At 47.5% G+C, this 7,500-nt stretch overlaps 1 protein-coding gene across 1 annotated transcript in view; it reads left to right on the top strand.

Annotated features, from left to right (window-relative positions):
- Positions 1–7,500, top strand: part of LOC143290228 (sonic hedgehog protein-like) — a 113,420-nt gene that overhangs the window by 93,927 nt on the left and 11,993 nt on the right. The window lies entirely within an intron of this gene.

The following is a 7,500-nucleotide window of genomic DNA, read 5'->3' as shown; positions in this document are numbered from 1 at the left end:
GACGTCGTCGTTTCCAATGCACTACTCCCAACCCCAACCCTTGTCCTCGTTCCAATCCTCCTGTTTTTCAAACTCGTTGATAACTTCGTCGGGACTTCAGAGTAGCCATGAATGTCTTATCAGGACGATTTTGTTTCTTTTCGCTCTCTCTCTCTCTCTCTCTCTCTCTCTCTCTCTCTCTCTCTCTCTCTCTCTCTCTCTCTCTCTCTCTCTCTCTCTCTCTCTCTCTCTCTCTCTCTCCAGCGTGGGAGAGGGGGCAGGGATTGTAAGAAGTTCAATCTCTGTTGTTGTGTTGTTGTTTTTTTTAAGTTTGTTATGATCGATACGAAGTGTAATGTGAGAGAGAGTAAAGAGAGAGAGGAAGAGAGGGGAAGAGAGAGAGAGAGAGAGAGAGAGAGAGAGAGTGTGTGTGTGTCTTCGTATCTGTGTGTCTGTGTGTGGGTTTGATTGCCTGTTGTAATCTATGCAATCTAAAGTTATAAAGTGATTCTTATTGTTACACACACACACACACACACGTTCTCTCTCTGTCTGTCTGTCTGTCTGCCTGTCTGTCTGTCTGTCTGTCTGTCTGTCTGTCTGTCTCTCTCTCTCTCTCTCTCTCTCTCTCTCTCTCTCTCTCTCTCTCTCTCTTTCTCTCTTTGTGTCCCTGTCTGTATGTCTTTATCTCTCTTTCTATGTTCGTCTCTGTCTCAGACTGTTTGTCTCTGTCTGTATTTTGTCTCTGTCTCTGTCTGTCTCTGTCTGCCTCTGTCTCTGTCTCTGTCTCTGTCTCTGTCTCTCTCTCTCTCTCTCTCTGTGTGTGTGTGTGTGTGTGTGTGTGTGTGTGTGTGTGTGTGTGTGTCTCTGTTTCTCTCTGTCTCTGTATCTCTCTCTCTATCTGACCGTCTGTCTGTCTGTCTCTGTCTCTCTGTTTCTCTGGCTCTGTCTCTGTCTCTCTGTTTCTCTGGCGCTGTCTCTGACTGTCTGTCTCTGTCTGTCTCTGTCTCTCTCTCTCTCTCTCTCTTTCTCTCTGTCCTCCAACACGCACGCATTTCCTCCGCAAACAAGCCAGAGTACAAACAAACAACAGTGTTGTGCTCACGGAACAAAACGATCAATTCTTGTGTGGTCACATTGACGTCAGTTGCCCTCTGTGCCCATGATTTGGGCATTGGTTCTCTCAGCTTTGCCAACTCCCACCCCCCCCCCCCCCCAAATCCTTCTCTCTCTCTCTCTCTCTCTCTCTCTCTCTCTCTCTCTCTCTCTCTCTCTCTCTCTCTCTCTGTGAATCTGTCTGTCTGTCTCTGGCTGTCTCTGCTTTGGTCTTTCTGTCTGTCTGTCTGTCTGTCTGTCTGTCTGTCTGTCTGTCTCTACCTTAGTCTTTCTATGTGTCTGTCTCTGCCTCTGTCTCTCTCTCTCTGTCTGTCTTTCTCTGTCTTTCCGTATCTGTCTCTGTCTCTGACTCTCTCTGTCTGTCTGTCTCTGTCTGTAAGTCTGTCTGTCTGTCTGTCTCTCTCTAGGTGAATCTGTCTGTCTGTCTCTGTCTCTCTCTGCTTTGGTCTTTCTATGTGTCTGTCTCTGTCTCTCTCTGTGTCTGTCTTTCTCTGTCTTTCTATGTCTGTCTCTGTCTCTGACTCTCTCTGTCTGTCTGTCTCTGTCTGTAAGTATGTCTGTCTGTCTGTCTGTCTCTCTCTTTGTAAAAAAAATTCTGACCCTTGTAATTATGGGGCTCGAACCTTCTTCCTAGACGGACGGCATTAACCACTACTCCACCACCACTCCACCATCCACATATTCCCCAGTGGCAGACACGACAAAACAAAATACCTCCTCCGTGGTTTGTCTGCACTTCGCGAAGTTGAGTGTGTGTTTTCTTTGCTTGACCCGTACACAACTTGTAGGGACGAGGGCGAGGCTGGGGCGGTGGAGGAGGGGGGGAAGGGGGAGGGCATAGAAACAAGGGGGTGGAGGGTAGGGGTGGAGGTGGATGCAGGAAAGAAGGGATGAAGGAAAGAAGGAAGGAGGGAAGGAGAGAAGAAAGGGGGAAAGGGGTGGAGGGAGGGAGGGAGGGAGGAAGGGAGACTTTTTTCAATCAGATCGCAGCAGGAAGTTTTTGATGAAATGCGCAGACAACGCTATTGACAAAAGCTCATCGATTTTCAAGACTTCCGGTCTCGTCATCGTCTCGTCTCGTCTCGGTCTCGGTCTCGCGGTGGCCTTTTGGCCCTCAGATGGGCGTCGTTGTCAGTGATCCCCCCAGCCCCCCACCCAGCCTCCATCCCCAGCCCCCACAGTCCACCTCCCACATCCGTCCCCCTATCCGCCCCCCACCCCCACCCCACCCCCGCCCCCTAGCCCCCCTACATTTTTTTTTTTTTTTGAGAACTGGTGTTTCTTTCTTTTATTTTCTGCAACTGTCGCGCTTTCTCTCTCTCTCTATTTCGTTGTCTCTCAGTCTGGCTGTCTGCCTGCCTCTGTTCCTCTGTTCTCAGTCTGTCTCTTTGTCTCTGTCTGTCTGTCTGTCTCTCTCTGTGTCTTTCTCTCTCTCTCTGCATGTGTGTGTGTGTGTGTGTGTGTGTGTGTGTGTGTGTGTGTGTGTTGTGCGTGCATGCTTTGGTCTAGCAGTGAGAATACACACACTGAAGTCAGAACAATTCACATCTGTTGTTTTTTTTTTTTCTGTTCTTTTCTTTCTTTCTTTGTTGTTGCAATGTTTTCACATTAAAAAAAAAAAAAAAAAATAGAGACCGAAATGCGAAACACCAAATAATTCCATATTTTGAGAAACTCCCAGGCATCCCATATGCATCATTTCAGCGGTACAACATTGTCAAATGTCGGTTAATGCTAACAGGAATGGACGAATCGACATGAGCACGGAAAACCTACATGATTTTGTTTGATTTGGATGCACGTGATAATAGAAACTGGGTTTTAAATATTGCTAGTAAATTGTATGTTTTGTGTTGGTTTTTGGTCGGCTAAATCAAGGTTTTGAGGATATTACCCACTTTTGTTATGTGCCCTTAAAGAATCGTGTAGATTTCAAGAACGTGATTTGCACGTCACGAATTGTGACAGAATGTTTTTACAGAGAACATGTTCACCAGTCTCCACTCTCGGAGGGACGCTCACTCAGTCTGGCTCCGCGACTAAGCCATTATTGTAGTTAGTAGGGGGCTTAGTAGGTGGTGTCCTAAGTACGTCAAATCAGAACAGGCACCAGTGAACACCACCGAAGTGACTCAGCAGCAGTGCAGGGTCTCCTCTTGTGTGTGGCCTCCTGGCGACCTAACATCGATGGTTCCCTGTGGACTGCAGACGCTGGAACTGCGACGGATGAACCCGGGTGTGTGTGGCCGTGTATGGGGGAATCTAAATGAGCGGCGTGGGAGTAATGCCACTGAAATGGTGCAGATGATGGGGCAGCAAAAAAAAAAAAAAAAAAAAAAAAAAGGTCACCATGACCGATGATATGATGTATGTAAAACTGACTCCTGGTCTGAAAAAAAAAATAATCGCAGCAAGGTTCAGACAAGGAGTATCTGAAATATCTAACCACTGTAATCGCTACAGGTAAGACAATGAAGATAATCATATTTGTTCATCGTGTGACAATATAAAAAATATGGTACATTTTGTATCAAGCTGTCCAGCTTTTAAGTGATTGAAGAGCACATTGGATACCGTTAAAGTATCATTATTCATAGATATCCGAAATTATTTTTATCGAGTCTTCTGGCATCAAAACACGAGCGTACGATTAGAAAGCTATCGAATTGTTTGTATAAAGCCTTTATGTCAGTTTCGATTTATTGCTGTTTCTTGAAGAACTAGTCGTAGACTGTTAGTATTCAACTGTCAGAATGTTTGTATAGTTGTTTATTTACACCCATACATCACGAGGGTTACGCCGTATTGTGGATTAAAAGTATCCGAATCCGTATCTCTATGCTTTAACTCACTCAGTACGGCCAGTCCTCTCTTCTCCTCTACACAGACCCCTCGGGTGTCCAGTGGGTGTCTGAATGACCCAACCTTTAGCTTCCGTCGTCAGAATTGTGGTATCTTTGTCAACATTCACCTCTTCAGTATAAGAGCCTTCCGCTTGCAATATTTTGATGGTGGTAATTGGGGTGAAACGCTGTTAACGTTGTCTCTTTCGCCGCTCGTATGGAGAGAGTTAAGTCGAGGAGTAAGAGCACACACACACACACACACACACACACACACACACACACACACACACACACACACACACACACACACTCAGGTCAGCACTTGTTCACCCCTATCTCCCTCTTTCCCCTCCCCTCTCTCTGCCTGTCCCTCTCTCACTCTGAAAGTTGTCGCCTCATAAACTTCATACATCTAAGATGGCGGTAAGGTTTGAGGAGTCAGGGGAGCTTAGCGGCCAACACGCCACAAGACAGAGAAGGGATTAGGCAAGGGGGGCAACTCGGGCGCGTTTCCACGACAAGTGGTCTAAGCTTGACGCATTCGTTTGTCCTCGCTGTGTCCTTTTTTTTGCTCTGTTTGTTCCGATGTGTGTGTGTGTGTGTGTGTGTGTGTGTGTGTGTGTGTGTGTGTCTGTGTGTGTGTCTGTGTCTGTGTGTCTGTGTATGTGGGGGTGTGGATGTCTGTGTGTCTGTGTTTGTGGATGTGTGGGTGTCTGTGTGTCTTTGTCTGTGTCTGTATCTGTGCGTCTGTGTCTGTGTATGTCCGTGTGTGTGTGTGTGTGTGTGTGTGTGTGTGTGTGTGTGTGTGTGCGCGCGCACATGTGTGTGTGTGTGCGTCCGCATGAGAGAGAGACAGAGACAGAGAGAGACAGAGACACAGAGAGAGGGCGGAAAGGAGGGTTGGTGGGGACCATGAGTGGTGGAGGGGCGGGCGGCGGAAGGTGTAGTAGTTAATAGCCAGACAATGACTCACACGGTGAAGAAAAAAAAAAAATTATGTCCATCCATTACGGTATTAAGAAATCGTCGGAGATTCCCCCCCCCCCCTCCTCCTCCTCCCCTCCCTGCACCCCCCCCCCCCACCCCCTCCCACACACAACGTCCTCACCGATTATGTCCCTTGTGGCGGTGAATGATGACAGATGTACCGATGTTTACAATACCTGCTGCGCTTGTTAAGTCACTCTGCTGTCACAGTTTGTGATGATGAGTGTCTATTACATACCCCACCCCCCTTACTCACACACACACACACACACACACACACACACACACACACACACACACACACACACACACGCACACACACACACACACACACACACACACACACACACACACACACACACACACACACACACACACACACACACACACACACACACACACAGAACACACATGTGTGCACACGCCCGCGCGCACATATATATATATACTTACCCTCTCTTTCTTCACATTTTATCAGTCTCTGTCAATCAGTCTGTCTTTTGTTTTCTGGCTCTGTCATTTCTTCCCTCCCCACCTCTATCTCTTTCTCTTTCTCTGTCTGTCTGTCTGTCCGTCGTGTGTGTGTGTGTGTGTGTGTGTGTGTGTGTGTGTGTGTGTTGATAAGCATACGTGCATACCTACATGCGTATGTTGTACGTGCGTATGCGACAGGGTGAAAGATAGAAGAAGTGAGAGAATGTGTTAGCAAACTGGGATATAAAGAGAGAGATATTGAGGATGACAGACAGACAGACAGACAGTCAACATTGTTGTTGTTGTTTTTTTGTCAATGGAGAAATCAGCAACAATCTGTACACCGGATCTGCTATGTCTATCAAAAAAGAAAATTAAAGAAAGAAAGAAAGAGAAAGAAAGAAAGAAGAAAATTAAAAACGAATACACACATAAGGAGAGAAAAAAAACCCGTCACCGAGACACTAACAAACCCACAACCACAACAATATTCCCAAGAACAAAACCTATGACCATCGAGACATTGTCAAGAACAGAACCTGGAAAGGCTTTATATGGCCCGTCTGTTGACTGGTTTCTGACCAAAGACTTAATGACGGATTAAACCAGTTTACCACTAAGTCAGGCAAAAAGCCCCAGTTTTCGAACTGCCCTCTGTACTCTGAAAGCACTACATGAATGCAAGTATAGAACAGACAGAATTCGCGCGTGGACAGAACACTCGTTCTCGGACAGAAAGAGGGGGGGAAAGAAGGTGGTCAGGAAATCTTCTTCTGTCCCCCACCCCACCCCCCCCTCCTTTAACTCTGAGATGAGCCAGTCACTGGGGACGCCGCACATAACTGTTCACCGGATTCCCTCAGGTCTGTCAGGTTGTGTGTAGAAGCTTGGGTTGTCTGAATAATCGATTTTTTCCCTGTCCAGTTGATTCTGCAGTGTTGTCAAAAGAAGCAGAGGTGCTGAAAGGACCTTTGCCGTACTTCGATCATTACTTACCTACTTATGTCAGACCCACACTCGCATTAAAGCCAACACAGCAGTTCTTCCCTATATCTATGTGGCCTTTGCCAGTCTGTCAGACTCACATTTTGCTTTTGGGTGGGAGGGGGGGGGGGGGAGGGAGGAGGCGTGTGGGGGTGGGGGGTAGGGTTTGCTGTTGCTGCTATTATTTCTACAATTACTACTCCTACTACTACTACTACTACTGCTGCTGCTGCTGCTGCTGCTGCTATTACTACTACTGTTGTTGTTGCTGCCTCTGCTGCTTCATCTACGATCGCTAGATCTGACGCTACTATGTCTGCTGCTGCTGCTATTACTACTACTGTTGTTGTTGCTGCCTCTGCTGCTTCATCTACGATCGCTAGATCTGACGCTACTATGTCTATGGTTACAATAATGAACAGCTGCTGCTTCGAGATGTACGATTACCACCTTTTTACCACCACTGCTTCTACCCTTACATCCGCTATTTACGGGCAGGAGGGGGTTGGGGAAGGGGGGTTAGGGTGTGTGGGGGTGGGGTGGGAGCAGAGGCGACAGAGAGTATTCATCTCGTTACACCAAATCAAACTTGTCACCAGTCTCAAAGCCCTTTTCTACACACACTGTCAGATGCCCGCAGCGCCACCGGGCGGTGGTAATCCACGCTCAAGGGGGTGATAATCTCCTCTGATTTGTTCCCCGTGAAGGGCTGTCAGCCTCGCTCGGTCACGCGTGACCAGGTGCGCGCGTGCAGGTGACGTGAGGTGACAAGTCAGACTTGTGGCAGGGAAGGTGGGGGAGGGGGGGGGGGGTGGGGGGGGGGGGGGGTGTTGCCAGGCCAAAATTCTTCCCACCGGATGATTTTGAGCTGCTGATTTAGTTGTTGATATTGTTGTTGTTGTTGTTGTTGTTGTCTCTGACCAAGGCTTGACCAGCGCTTAAGGTTTTTGCATAGGCCAGGCTTGTCTTTTTGTTGTTGTTTTTCTTTATTATAGAGGCATTTAAAAGAAGATGTAATGTAGTGTAGTAGTGTATATGGGACTCATCATGGCCTGGCTTCGCTGACGAAGATCTAGGAAGGGCGTTGTCCACGTCTAATGCAGGCACGCATGGG

This window comes from Babylonia areolata, chromosome 15 (genome assembly GCF_041734735.1).
Source record: "Babylonia areolata isolate BAREFJ2019XMU chromosome 15, ASM4173473v1, whole genome shotgun sequence".
Lineage (NCBI taxonomy): Eukaryota > Metazoa > Mollusca > Gastropoda > Neogastropoda > Buccinidae > Babylonia > Babylonia areolata.
The sequence above is the reverse complement of the archived record's forward strand: the minus strand, read 5'-3'. Positions and strand labels throughout refer to the sequence as shown.